Below are 14,387 nucleotides of genomic sequence, written 5' to 3' on the forward strand. Positions count from 1 at the left end.
ATATTTAACATACACATAAGTGTATATAAATATAACATATTAACCTAGGTTGTAAAGAATAAATATTTTATATCTAATGGAAGTTTAAATATTACTTAAAATTTGTAAAGAAAATTATGATGTCTATGTTAAAATATAGAGAGGTAATGGCTTTGTAATTGAATTTAACTTTAAAGCCTTCAGTCATTAGGCATGGAGTTGTGGGGAAGTTCTTGAGCCCCTTGTTTCTTCCCCATATCTGTAATATAAAGATATTGATCATGTTACCTCAAAGAGTTTTTGAAAGGTTTAAAATAAATAATAAATATCTGGGTGTTGTGGCTCACACCTGTAATCACAGGACTTTGGGAGGCTGAGGTGATGAGATTGCTTGAGCTCAGGAGTCGAGACCAGCCTGGGCAACATGGCAAAACTCCATTTCTACAAAACAGAAAGAAATTAGCAGAGCTTGGTGGTGTGCACCTGTAGGCTGAGATGGGAGGGTGGCTCAAGCCTGGGAGGCAGAAGTTGCAGTGAGTCTAGATCACACCATTGCACTCCAGCCTTGGCAACATAGCCAGAATTTATCTCAAAAATAAAATTAAGTGAATAAATAGATAAGTGAATAATAAATGCAGGGTTTATAAGTGTCATGCATGTAAAGTATTCAGCAAATGTAGAGGTAAAATTAGTAGTGGTAGTGGCTGTTAATGTGGAATAAAATATATAATTTGCATGATGGCTTGAAAAATAAACAAATAATTCCAAGAAATTTCATGGGTGTTTATTCTACCTGTTATTATGGCCACACCCCACCTTTACCTCTGGGCTCACTCTACTGTCATTTTCAACTTGCTAGTGACCCAAGCAATGATTGCCTTTATCATATGTATGTCATGCCAAGCATCTTTCTGTGACAGTTAGTTTGGGCTTATATGGGATTCACAGAAAAAAAAAATCTAGTTTTAAAGGCTTGACTAATTCACATGAGTCTACTTGATTCTGTACCATGTAAGAAATTGAGAAAATTGACTGGCTTCCTGGCAAAAGAAAATAAGAAATATTAAACTAAAAACCAAAACCAAACAAAAACAAAAACAATCTGCACCACAGGACCTTTCCCTTGACTGTCATTTAAATTAAAGCCTGACTATGTGCTGGTGACAAGGTCTTTCAACCTTCCATATAATTAAATAATTTAAATGGTCTATTATTCCCATAAGGTCTTTTAATTTTGTTAAACTAATTTGTATATTTTTGAGGGCACGTGAGGCTGGGGAGAGGTTAGTTCAAACAGAAGAATGACTAATGGTACATATAAATACCGAAATTCAAAGATACTTCCCAAAGTCCCATTCAGTCGAGACTTCATGTATTTACTATTTCTGTTGCCATTAGACAGCTGGTTTTGAGTGAGAATACATCTTTCCAATAAATGGCCTATGTGTTCCCTCTTCCATACTACCTAAAGTCTTACATTGCATAAGGCACTGGACTAACAAGAAGACACTGGACTAATGAGATGTGCAAGGTTTCACTCCTAGTTGAGAGTAAGTGTTCCATTTTTTGCTGCAAACAATTTCATTTTTAAGAATTATCTTTTTTTTTTCACATAGAAAGATCATGAAATACTTCTGTTCATACTGAAGTTCACAGAAACCAGTGAAGATTTCCATAGATGTCACAACACTAGCAGGGATTGTTCTTGTGCCCAGAGATAGAAACTGTTTGGAAAGCAGTTGAGGTGCCTCACTGTAGAGTCCACAGGGCTGAGCTCTGGAGCAACTGCAAGCCCCCAAGAAAATTTCATTAGGCAGTCTGTGTGCACTCCTAGGAAGATAGGATGGCAGTGTGCCATAGCATCTGTGCTCATTTTCCACTGAGTCACTCTGATCTCTCCCAAACTCACCCACTCTTCCCTAAATCCCACTTTTCAAATATGTGGTATTCTTAGGAGCACTCCCTGAGTGAAATAAAAAGGAATCTGAAAACTAAAAATAATAGATAATATGGTATGGTAATTGTCAGCCTACTCAATCTTATTGGGCTGTTTTCCATGGCTTTTAAATATATGTGTGAATATATATATATATATATATATATATATACACATATAGCTATTTCATCTTCTTCTTTCCGCCATCTGCTCCAGTCCACTGTGAGTGTGTCCTGCTGTGCTGCTCCTGTAAACCCTCCCATGCCAACTCTGACATTCTTTTAGATACTTTGGCATAGCTCCTTTTTTCTCCCCTCTCCAACACTCCTCTTCTATTTTATGGCTTAGCATCACCAACCTCCTTTCCACACTGCAGAGATGGCTGGTCTTTTCAGGATGTGCTGCTGGCAAAATCAGATAGCTGAAAAGGAAAAAAAAGAAGAAGAAGAAAGCAAAATATCAGCGAAGAGTTCAGAATAAAATTACAGACAAAATGAAAGTCAGATTTGAAATTGTACTAATCATGTGAGAAGATAGAAAATCTTAGCTTGTGTCAGCTGCTTCTGCAAAGCTTCCCAGGTCTCTCATCTCATAGGCTCATATAGATGCCTCTTTGTTTTCTCCATCAGCATCTCTATGCACATATCTATCATAATATTTACCACACCGACACATGCTTGGTGGCTTATTTCTTTCTTTTATTAGAATAAAAATATCATGTGAGTGGAAACTCTCCTGTTCATCACGGATGCCTGGCACATATATGTGTTTATGTTTTTACAATGAAATCAATAACAGGAGACATCTTAGTCTGTTGGTGCTGCGACAACGCAATACCTGAGATGGAGTAATTTTTAATGAGAAGAAATTTATTGGTTTATGTTTCTGGAGGCTGGGAAATTCAAAATCAGGAACCAGCATCTTGCCAGGGCCTTCTTCCTGTGTTATCCTGTGGTGGAGAATACAAGGACAGAGAGAACGTGAGAGAGGCAACCAAAGAATGTCAAACTCTGCCAGGAGTGGTGGCTCACACCTGTAATCCCAGCACTTTGGGAGGCCCAGACAGGCAGATCACTTGAGGTTGGGAGTATGCGACCAGCCTGACCAACATGGAGAAACCGCATCTCTACTAAAAATACAAAATTGGCTGGGTATGGTGGAGCATGCCTGTGAACCCAGCTACTCAGGAGGCTGAGGCAGGAGGATTGCTTGAACCTGGGAGGCGGAGGTTGCAGTGAGCCAAGATTATGCCACTGCACTCCAGCCTGGGTAACAGTGAAACTCCTTCTCAAAAACAAACAAATAAAAAGTCAAACTCTTCCTTTATAAACAGGGCATTTGTGTGATAACATTATTAAGTCCTCCACTCCATCTTTCTGACCTAATTATCTCTCATAGGCCCCACCTCTGAAGACTATTACATTGGAGATTCAGTTTCCGACACATGCTTTTTGGAGGACACATTCAAACCATAGCCAGCAACCATCTAATTCTTGCATGTTACATGTGTAAGAAGAAAAAAATATCACACAGTTCACTTTACATCAGATTTAAGAATTTTACTATGATGCAAACAAATGGTTAATAAACTTACAATTGTTTCACGTTATATATAAACCATCATGAGAACATAAAAGCTCTGCCATCTACCAATTAAACCTTTATTGAGAACTTAACACATTAAAATGTCTTTTCTTGATACAAACAGAAGACACAAAAATGACCACAAATTTGATTTCTTTACTCCAAAAACACTGACAAGTTATTGAACCAAGGTGTTCACTGTTCTTGATTATTCTCCCATTTGAATTTCTTACACTAAAAATGATCTATCTTAGCTGTCAAGCTGTTTGCTGTTTCCTTAGCTAAGTTAGAAATGATAGGGTGGGTTTTATATACAATAAATCCCTAACTGATGTTTAGGGAACTACAAAACTTACTTTAATTATTAACTACAAAAATTATTTTTCTTTTAAAAATAATTATGATTTTTAGTAACATGCAAAACCTGAAAAATATTTCAAAAATTGCAAAGGGTATACAAAGAAAAGTTCAAGTCTTTGTACATCTAATCCTGAACGTAGTATTTCCTCAGCTTTGAGATATTCTATTGATTAGCAGCAAGTTACTTTAGGAGTGAGATTTATGTGAATCCACGAACACCGGGAAGCAAGAATATTGGGTGACATCCCGAAGCTACCTACCAAAGTCTGTACTTTGACTTCAAAATGTCCACAATACTTCCACACGCAAAACATGTTCCCCCTAATTTCCAAAAGTTCCCAAGAGTGCTAAGCGATTACAAAATTTACTCTAAGTCTAAAATGTCATCACTAAAATCAGGTCCAGATATAGAGGTTGTGGGTTTTTTTTTTTTTTTTTTTTTTTTTGAGACGGAGTTTCACTCTTGTTACCCAGGCTGGAGTGCAATGGTGCGATCTCGGCTCACCGCAACCTCCGCCTCCTGGGTTCGGGCAATTCTCCTGCCTCAGCCACCTGAGTAGCTGGGATTACAGGCACGCACCACCATGCCCAGCTAATTTTTTATATTTTTAGTAGAGACGGGGTTTCACCATGTTGACCAGGATGGTCTCGATCTCTTGACCTCTGATCCACCAGCCTCGGCCTCCCAAAGTGCTCAGATTACAGGCTTGAGCCACCGCGCCCTGCCTTACCCTCTTTTTGTTTTTTAATGATGGGTAATATGTGTCACACTAAAGTGTGTTTCTCAGTATGCTCTTTGCCAGCAAAAATTCAGGGAAGTCCTAGAGTCTTTTTTCATTTTCTATACTCTCTTTCTCAGTTCAAACTATCTTAACTGGAGATGTTTTGGTGATACAATTTTCTCAAGTATTTTTCAGCCTTCTGTGAATTTCACTGGAGTTCACTTCATCCTTAGGTAGTTACACATACCCAACTGTATCTAGATAACCCCTTTTCTACCTTGGGCTTCTGCTGAGATGGCCGGGGACAGTGCCCTAACACTTTCTAGGAGGCCCGTGCTTTCGCTGAAGGCCTCCATTAGGCATACTCTTAATTTCTTTTTCATGACTCTTATTGTGACAAAGTATCTCTGATCCTTTATCTTTCCAAGGTTTTAACAAAATGTTTTTCCATTCACACATTCAGCTCTGTCTTTAGTCTAGGCCTTATCTCTACAACAGGATTTTCTGACAGTGGGTGAAGGTAATTTCTTAATTTTCACATCTTTTGCCATATGAGGAGTTGAGAACTTTAAAAATCATCAGCCCTAACTTCTTTTTCATTTAACAGTTCAACTTTCAATTTCTCTCTTCTTCCATTTTAGTATAAGCAGCAAGAAGAGGGGTGGCATCTTCAACACTTTGCTTAGAAATTGCCTTAGCTGGCAACCATCATTCTCAGCAAACTGACACAAGAGCAGAAAACCAAACACCTTATGTTCTCACTCATAAGTGGGAGTTGAACAATGTAAACACATGGACACAGGGAGGAGAACGTCACACACTGGGGCCTGTCGGGGGGCGGGGGATTAGGGATGGGATAGCAGAGAGTGGAAGGATAGCATTAGGAGAAATACCTAATGTAGATGACGGGGGCAGGGGAGGGATGGATGCAGCAAACCACCATGCCACATGTACACCTATGTAACAAACCTGCATGTTCTGCACAGGTACCCCAGAACTTAAAGTATAATAAATAAATTTTTTAAAAAGGAAAGAAATTCCCTTAGCTAAATGACCAGGTTTATTATATAAATGTTCTGTTTTCCGCATAATTGGGATGAAAACTTTGCCAAGCTTTCTGCCACTTCAAAATAAGAGTCCTTGTCCCTCTGGGTTTCGATAAGACGCCTCTCTTGAGTCGTTATCAGCAGTAGCCTCAAAGTTCAAATTTTTACTAAGAGCCTAGTCAAGGCGATTAGGCTTTCTTTATGATTCTCCTTCAAATCTTTCCAGCCTCTGACTACCGCCCAGTTCCAATGCTACTCTCACACTTTTCATGATCTTTACGGAAACATCCTGCTTCCAGGCAGCAAAATATATATTAGTTGCCCATTCCTGCAGCCTAAGACAACGCATATTTATTATCATACAGCATCTCCAGCATGTCCAGCCATGGCTTACCTGTGTTCTCTGCTTCAAGGGCTTCCATAAGGCTTCAATCAAGATGTGATCTAGGCCTGGGGTCTCTTTTCAACACCTCCCTGCAGTAAAATCCCCTTCTACGCTTTCATTGCCAGCGATGGGATTGAGGGCTTCAGTTCCTAGCTGACTATTCGCCGAAACAACCCCTTTGTTTTGTCATATAGAGCTCTCCAAAGAGACCATCTATTACACCAAAGCATGAAAGGCAGAGAAGCAATATAATCTGCTAGCAAGATAGAATTTACAATCATATGTAACCTAATAATGGAAATGATATCCCATCTCATTTGTCATCTTCTATTTGTTAGAAGCAAGTCAAAGACCACACCGACACTCAAGGGGTATGAGTTACATAAGGGTTTGGGGACCAGAAAGCAGGGATTTGGGGGGTCATCTTATAATCTGCCTACCAGACATGCTGCACACCATTTTTCCCATTAAATAACATAATTTAAAAATCATTCCATATAAACGTATATAGATATATCTCTTTCTTAAAATGCCTTCCTAATATCCTTATCTAGGACTACGTCTTTCTATATATTATATACTTGTTCCATGCCACTTTATTAAAAAAACACAAAGCGACAAGAAATGTATGTGAAGTCTATTGAATAAATTTCATAACTTTATGATATATATCTGAATAAATTATACTCAATTTATTCTACTCTATAGAGTTCTGATGGTAGGCTGAATATTAAAATACACTTAGAAATAAAGTAACAAGTCCATTGTTACTTTTCATTCATTGATTATATCTTTGCATCCAAAATTCAATTCAGCTACTGCATATAAAATTATAGTCTTAGCATTATTCTCTACTTGATGTGTACCTTACTAAAGGCTTAATTCACATGACCACAATGAAGTCACACTTGAAAATGATATAAGAATATTAATTTAAATGAACTCTTAGATAGTATTATTCTAAACATAGAGCTGATACCACTTAGTAATAAAGAGAATAGGCAAAGTTTTCTCTAAGGCAAATATTTTCATCAAATCAAATTTCAGCTGTGCCAGGCCAATAAAGGAAGCATGGCACCCTGAATCCTTCCCTGACCATTGCGTTAGAAATCTGCTTCTATATCCCTTTTCCTCCCCAAGTAAATAACACTGTGTTGTTGTTATCTGAGTTTTCGGTACTAAAACCTTCTTTGACCGGGTGTTTTATATGCATTCTTGTTAAGAGAAATAGAGAAAGACAACACTCAATTGATTTCAAGACTCTCTTTATGATTATGAAAACAATATATATCTCATTGAAGGTATAGGGAATTTACAGAATTCCCAATATAATATTTCCCCACCCTGCTGCAGTAATAAAAACATATTTAGTAAAGTATTGCCTTTCTTTGATGAAAAATCAATTCCATTAATTATTAAGGGGTTGTTTAACCCTCCCATAAATTTCCAAACAAACTTTCATGTTAATAGGACTTTATTATGTTACTTACGATATTTGATAATAAAACTACATTAGAGGCTTTTTATATTTCTGTACTCTAAATGATTCTTTTTGTATTTCAACACATAACAAGCAGGATTGACTTGGAATGTGCCCACATCTGGTAAAGTGACACTAATAAAGTATTGACTTAACCTAACTCTCTGAGTAATATTAATAGGATTTTTTTCCTGTAAGCCTAGCACAAACTGTCAATATTTGTCAAGTGGAGTTGAAATTTATACTATTTTCTTCAGAACGGCAATGAAATATATACTTAGTGAATTTATCTTGGATAAACCACATGATCAGGGCACAGTGAAATGATTTAGTAATACCTTATTTCCTCCTCTTATTTTGAACAATGTCTCTTTATTTCCTCAACATTTCTGAACACAGTCTGTTTTCCTAATTAAATGTGTACCTTGTTACTTCTTCGAATCCATAAAACACAAAGCATATGACTTTGTGCTGGCTACATTTTGAAATCATTTTCCCTTTCCTGCAACAGGCTTTACCTGTTGTGAAAAAAATGTTATACTAATTTTCTTCAGAGTATACTTTTATATAGATATAGACTTTGGCATTTTCAAACATTAGATTTCAAAAAGAAATCCTGACTGTGCCATTTAGAATTTATTGCTTCAAACTGTGGTCACAATAGCAAGTCTCTCAAAATTTAATTGCATGGACAATTTTACACTATACTGGTAGAGCGTGTGTATCTATGACTCAGAACTAGATTCAGCCATGCCCTGAGCAAATTCCTTACCTTCTCTGATGGTCTCAGTTTATATGCACACATTGATATGACTTTCAAAAGAATGAAAATAACCAAGAATATCACACCCAGCATTTAATAAACACTCATGTCTGTAACCCCAGCACTTTGGGAGGCCGAGGCAGGTGGATCACCTGAAGTCAGGAGTTCGAAACCAGCCTGGTCAACATGGTGAAAACCAGTCTCTACAAAAAGTATAACAATTACCCAGCATACATCTGTAGTCCCGGCTGCTTGGGAGGTTGAGGCAGGGGAACTGCTTGAACCTGGGAGGTAGAAGTTGCAGTGAGCAAAGATCACACCTCTGTACTCCAGCCTGGGCAACAGAGCAAAATTCCATCTTGGGGAAAGAAAAAACACTCATTAAGTGTTAGGTATCATTACTAACAGTAATAAATCGTGTCAAATATAGATCATATCCAACTTACTTATTAGTCTCTTTGAAGTTTCTAATTTTATGCCGAGGTTGTCAAGCATCTATGCCACTAAAAACAGAATTTTAAACTCAACTCATAATATATAGTAATTAACTAAATATTCAATTGCATTCAGTTGACATAGAATATTATCTTAATAAACAGTCTTTAAAATATTTGTAAAAATTATTTATGTTTTAAGGAGATTTTTATGTAATTTTTGCCTACTGGTAAAACTACACACAGTTACCCTGCATTTTCTTTCATTGCATTTTAATGTATACATTTTTTTGTCTGCCCAGTTGATTTACCTAAAAATCGTGGGTTTTCTCCTCTAAGAATTACCATAAAGTAAGAATGGAAGACATAGAAATATAATCCCCGTCTGAGAACAGACTAATTACCACGCTAATATTTTTTCAGGAGGCAGACATGTAGCTGTATTTAAATTTCTCCTCTTTATCCAGTGTGTGGGTGTTTCAAAACTCTTTTGTGTTCATGTCTGTTCATAATCCAAAAATGGAAGACTCTAGAAAAGCTCTCATATACACGGTCGCTTCTAAACAGTTTTATTAATCACTTCCCAGTTTTCAATAGAATAATTGCCTTTGCTTTTCATGCAATTGTCTTTTTTTATTCTCTTTCTCTCTATCTTTTAAAAAAAATATTCTGGGCCATTTTTGGCTTGTGATAGAATGTAAATCAACTTTACAAGTATTTAGCTATTATCTTGCTCACTCATTTTTTTAAATTTTTCGTAAATGAACTTTAATACTTAGAAGTCTGGGGATAGCTACTGGTTTTGTTAGTGATTATCAGCAACTACAAAAGTAGAAGATGCATATATTAGCATTAATATATGCTAGCATGATTCTAGGCACTTTGGATATGTTAGTATACCTAATCCTTGCAAGAACTCTATGACATTAGTACTAAGATTACTATGCTGATTTTATAAGTGAGGATGTTGAGTCACAGTATTTTGTTTATTATGTTCTAATTATATCTTACATAAAAACAGTAATGTATTTTACAAGTGTTATGAGCTGGAATGTGTTCATATGTTCAGTTCAGGTAATTGCTCTGATTTCACTCCCCCTATTTAAGAGATAGGCCAGCAAACTTTTGGAGCAAGATAGCAAATATTTTAAGCTTTGCTGGCCATATGACCTCTGTTACAATAAATAAACTCTGTCATTGAAAATATACAGATGAATGGATATGGCTGTATTCCAATAAAACTTTATTTACAAGAACAGGAAGTGGGTGAGATTGACAAATATCAGATCCATAACATATTTACTTACTCTTTAGTTGAAAAAATAACACTGAGAACCTACTTTTTATGATATACAGATTCATTTTCCTTGGAGAGCATTTTAGAAACCCTTAAAAGGAGTGTCTTGCTTAAAAAATAAAAGATGCCTTTCAACTTTTAAATTTAATATTTTTGCCAAAGGTATCCTCCCTAACTCCAGCAAGTAAATGTAATTTTAAAAAATGTATGCAGTGTTTCATCAAGTCTAAGATGCATACTTTTTATAAGTCAGTATCTATGAAATCAGAATGTGTCTTACAATGTAAAGCATCTCAGCTTTGAGGAAATACGGAATTAGCTATTTTTGTTGTGTTTTATTTTCAATAACTTTTAGAAAAAAAAAACAGACACACCACCTGTAATTAAACAAGTTGTGTTTATCAGTCATTTCAGGGAGGGAGAATGCACACATGCTTAAAACAATGTTGAAAATGACTTGCAGGATTCAAGCTTGGGTCATCAGATGTGGGATAGGATTTAAAACAAAGATTTGTTCTGCATTGGATGCTGTCTAGATGTATGGGTAATTTTAAGACTGGGTATGTAATAAATACTATCTAGAAGATGGGAAGTACAGACCAAGGCTAAGCTGTAGTTGGTAAAGGGGTAGCAGTCACTCATACTCTCCAGGATAGAGTAATATTTGGTCGTTTTTGTGGCTTGGACATGTTTATATCTTGTCTGTGTTCAGACATGATTACAGAGTGATTGTGGTTTTTATCTCAGTTTGTCAAGGTCTCAAAGTGGCCTTGTCTGACATTGATGTTCAGCAGCTGTCACCAAGACCTATCTGTCAGTGCCAGGCCAGTCTCTGGATGTCAGGAGCTGGTGTTCTTTGTCTGAATAGGGTGTTATGTTAATCAACTTATACTGTGCCTATAAACTTCTAGGCGGTATCAGAAAGCTGTACTTGTAGCTTTTACTCTTAAAATGTAAGGCTACCTGAAGTCATTATGTTTGAATTATAATGCCTGGTACAGTGCCCTGGTTATAGCAGTTAATCAGTAAACTACTGTTACATGAGCTAATTTCATTTCGAAGGCAGAGTTTTTCAAATGAATATTGATGACTAATTCTAAATAAAATGTATAGGAAATGAATGGCACATAAATATTCATAAGGTAGTTGGACGCATCTAACAGAACTTTTAAACATTAGACTGATGAGCTTCCCTGACTTCAGTAAAACACAGGATGTTTTTCAATCCATTTTCGTACTCTCTCCTAAGAATGATGCTACCTTTAGAACAAACCAAATGATTTACACCTAGGCCAAAGGAGCTCCCAAACTTAGGACTGCCTTTGACACACATGTAAACTATTCACCCTAAAGGATAAATTAAAGTCAAAAATGCGTCTGATAACTAATACTTCTCAATTGAGAATTACTGAGCATTTTATTTTGGTTCTTCATTCTCTCTCTGTCTCAGAAATTATAGCTTCACATTTAAGGGCCTAAAATAGCTATTCCCGTGACTTGAAATAACAGGTGAAGGAACAAAGTTAGGAGAAATATAGTAAGCAGAATACATGGGATCATTTATAATGTGAATGGTCTGCACTAATAACATGGTTGTTGAAGCCATTCAAATTCCTTGATGTACAATTCATAGTTAAATGCATCATTTTCCCCCAAAATTCTTAAAAGTCATCTTTTTCACAGCAACATTATTCTCATAAATAAAATGAAAAGAATCTTGTTTCTGAAAGTGTCATTTTTTAACACTTACCAAGAGCAAAAAGTTGCAAAAATGTATTTCGTTACATAAGTGGGGAATCATGAAATCATCTAAGCAATAAGTTTTCTGAGAAAGTTTCTAGAAAGGGCTGTGTGTATCTTGTTAGGATAGCATCATTCTGATTTATAGAATCACTAAAGCACTCCTTATTAAACTGTCACTCAGAGACTACACAGCAGAAAAGGCTATTATTGATTTAATTAGGTCTTTGGGGTTCTGTGGTTTAATACGAACAGTTGCCTGCCTGTGGATAAGAATGCACATTTTTCATATTTTAATGTTATTAAATTTAAAGGTGATAGGTGATATTAAATTTAAAGCTGAGACCTCTAATTGTGGAACATGGCATTTTAAAATTTAATTTTATTAGGTTTTTCAGTGTGGCATAGACTGAACAAGACCGCACTGGAAAATAGTTATAAATAATACAACAAGCAGGCATATATTTATTTGAACACAAGGAAGTAAAGTTAATAGAGTATGAAGCTCTATTTCAAAAAGCATGCTCTCTCTTCAATCATAAATCCCTTCTGGGTGGATATTGTTTCACCCTGCAAACACTAACATCATTTCTTCACATAGATATCCAATTGAATATAAGAGTTTAGTATAACCCCTCAGGATGTTTACTTTAAGGGAATAAGTACTCATTTTTTAAAGATAATACACATTGGCCAGTTTAACATCTCAAACATATCCTATAGGCTCCAAGATAAGACCACTTCATGCTAAATTCCAAGTCGTCATAACGTGAAATGTTTAGGGATACAATTAACCAAGAGTGTCTGCCCTGACTGCTTTCATTTTGGGCAAGATCCTTTCCAGCTCTAGTTGCGGCATTATTTCTGAGAATACTTTTTGAGAGGAGATGAGCTAACAGAACATAGAGGTTTAGTAATTTAGGAATAATTTCCTTCTTCCTCCTAAGAGGTGTCAGGATGGTAAATCTCTCTTTAGGACATAGGGACTGGGGTGGGGACAAGTTCCTATTCTGAGCACAAAATTATCTAGAAAGCTACACTAAAGATTTGATTCCATGACCTCACATTCAATATGTCTTTGAATGTAAGGAAGACTCACCTCTATCAGACAGGTCAGTGATTAAAGACTGTTTTGGTAAACATATATTTGTATGATCTATGGAAACTTGTTGAATCTCTTCTTAAAATTGACATACCAATTCTGTGCTGTTAACATTTAAACTGCATTGATTAATCTACAGAATCAGTGATCTATACTGATCAGCAAACTCTCTCTAATGTGATTCTTCATACAAGTAGCTTGAATAAATCTTTTTAGCTTTGTGATCCAGTTTTGACCAGATAAGTTTTGGAAAACCTTTACAAACGGTCATCTCCTTCATGTCAAATTCTTCTGTGATTTTTGTGAGAGTGTAAGTTGATATAACTACCATGGAAACTAAATGGAAGTATCTACAAAAGCAAAATGAACGTGTATCATATGACCTACATTTGTACTCCTAGGCATATAGTCAATAGAAATGCATACATACGTTCCATAAAAGTTATGAGCAACAATGTTTATAGCAGCCATATTTTCATAGTCTCTATATGAGCTTTCTAGGGCTGCAGTAACAAAGTACTGCAGATCAAATGGCTAAAACAACAGAAACGTGTTGTCTCAGTCTCGGAGGCTGGAATCTGACATGACAGCAAGGTGTCGGCAGGGCTGTTGTTTCTGAGGGCTATGAGGAAGAATCACATATATGTGCCTCTCCCCTAGCTTCTGGTTTGTTTGGTCTTTACATGGCAGTCTCCTTCCATAAATGTCTGTTGGATAGCCCACGTTAATGACCTCAGTACAGCCTGATTAGCTCTATAAAGAGCTTATCTCCAAATAAGATCACATTCTGAAGTACTGGGGGTTAAGACTTCACCATATAAAACTTGGAGTTATACGGCTCAATCCATAACAGTCCCTAAATAAAAATAAATGTCCATAAACATTGAATAGATTCATAAAATGCAGTATATTTCAAAAAAGGAAGACATGCTATATAAAAATGAGAATAACTGACATATCGACACATGAGTCAACATGGATGAATCTTACAATCACAATGTAGCACGCAAGCAGCCAGAAATCGATCTGCTGAAGGACACATAGAAGAGTAAATACTGAATGAATTTATGCCTATCAAGTTTCAAAATAGTGGCTACCTTTTAGGGAAGGGGAGCAGAAACTAGAAAAGACTAAATAGCTGTTACTGGGATGTTCTAATTCTTCATTTAAAAATGGGCATGTTGATGAGTTCACCTTGTTTTAATTAATAGAGCTGTACACCCATGATTTGAATACTATTTTTAATTTTAAAAGACATCATATAGGCCAGGCACGGTGGCTCACACTTGTAATATTGGCACTTTAGGAGGCCGAGGCAGGTGGATGAGTTCAGGAGTTCGAGAACAGCCTTTCCAACATGGAGAAACCTGTCTCTACTGAAAATACAAAAATTAGCCGGGCATGGTGGCACATGCCTATAATCCAAGCTACTCAGGAGGCTGAGGCAGGAGAATCGCTTGAACCCAGGAAGTGAGGGTTGCGATGAGCCAAGACCGCGCCTTTGCACTCCAGCCTGGGCAACAAGAGTGAAGCTGTGTAAGGAAAAAAAAAGACATCGT

General features: G+C 36.5%; 2 long non-coding RNA genes across 2 annotated transcripts in view; one reads left to right on the top strand and one right to left on the bottom strand.

Annotated features, from left to right (window-relative positions):
* LOC144580303 (uncharacterized) overlaps positions 1–14,387 on the top strand; it is an 83,614-nt gene that overhangs the window by 56,001 nt on the left and 13,226 nt on the right. The gene's annotated exons all lie outside the window — the stretch shown is intronic.
* LOC144580302 (uncharacterized) lies at positions 1,629–6,137 on the bottom strand. Its single transcript, XR_013529590.1, has 3 exons — positions 6,022–6,137; positions 2,274–2,336; positions 1,629–1,764 (listed from the first exon to the last, which is right to left on the bottom strand). It is a non-coding gene; the product is annotated as an uncharacterized LOC144580302 (long non-coding RNA).

This window comes from Callithrix jacchus, chromosome 19 (genome assembly GCF_049354715.1).
Source record: "Callithrix jacchus isolate 240 chromosome 19, calJac240_pri, whole genome shotgun sequence".
Lineage (NCBI taxonomy): Eukaryota > Metazoa > Chordata > Mammalia > Primates > Cebidae > Callithrix > Callithrix jacchus.